Genomic DNA, 757 nt, shown 5'->3' with positions numbered 1-757 from the left:
AGAGTGGGTGTCGACGACGGAGAGAGAAAGCTCGCGTTGAATAGCAGCGAAGGAGCGAGAAGGAAAATGGTCCGGAACAGAGACGAGAAGGGGACTTTCCGTTCGCCGGGGCCACGGCCGTGGGCAAGGTGGGCCACGGGCCACAGGGGCAGCCCCGAACCGACGCGTTCAGCACGCGACGACACGCTACCGTCACCTTCTCCCCTCTATACGTGCCTGCCGTCTCTCTTCGTCCTCGCTAAAACCCTACATCCGGCTGCCTCGCTCCGCCGGGTTCACGCATACACGTAGGCGTTTCTGCGTCAACAGACACCACGACCGAAGCGTGGACCGCTCGTGGCACAGGGCACGGGGGACCAAATCGAAAGCAAAGCCCGTAACCCCCGTTTCTGGGCCGAGCCAGCTTCAGATACGTCGCGTCCTCCGCGTGGTCCACATCATTTTCGTCCGCGTCATCCACCTATCCTCTTTCCGGCTTAGCTTCGTTTCATCTTCCTCTTTCCTCGGTCTTTCTAACCCTGCCGCGTACCCTTGTACCCTTCCTCGTTTCGTTCTTGGTCCTCCTTCTATCTCGTTTCGACACTCGGCACGCCGAAGGTTCCTCCTATTCCCCTCTTTCTCACATCCCCTCCCTCTTCCCACGTGTACTTCCTTCTTCGTCCCGCCTTCGTCTCGCTTCTTTCCTACGCTCTGTACACCTCCTGCTCCCTCCTTCCGGCCGTCCTTCTCGCCGCACGCTCGCCGGCCAACCGCAGTC

Source organism: Bombus impatiens, unplaced genomic scaffold (assembly GCF_000188095.3).
Source record: "Bombus impatiens unplaced genomic scaffold, BIMP_2.2 scf_0259, whole genome shotgun sequence".
In the NCBI taxonomy this organism is placed as follows: Eukaryota; Metazoa; Arthropoda; class Insecta; order Hymenoptera; family Apidae; genus Bombus; species Bombus impatiens.
The sequence above is the reverse complement of the archived record's forward strand: the minus strand, read 5'-3'. Positions refer to the sequence as shown.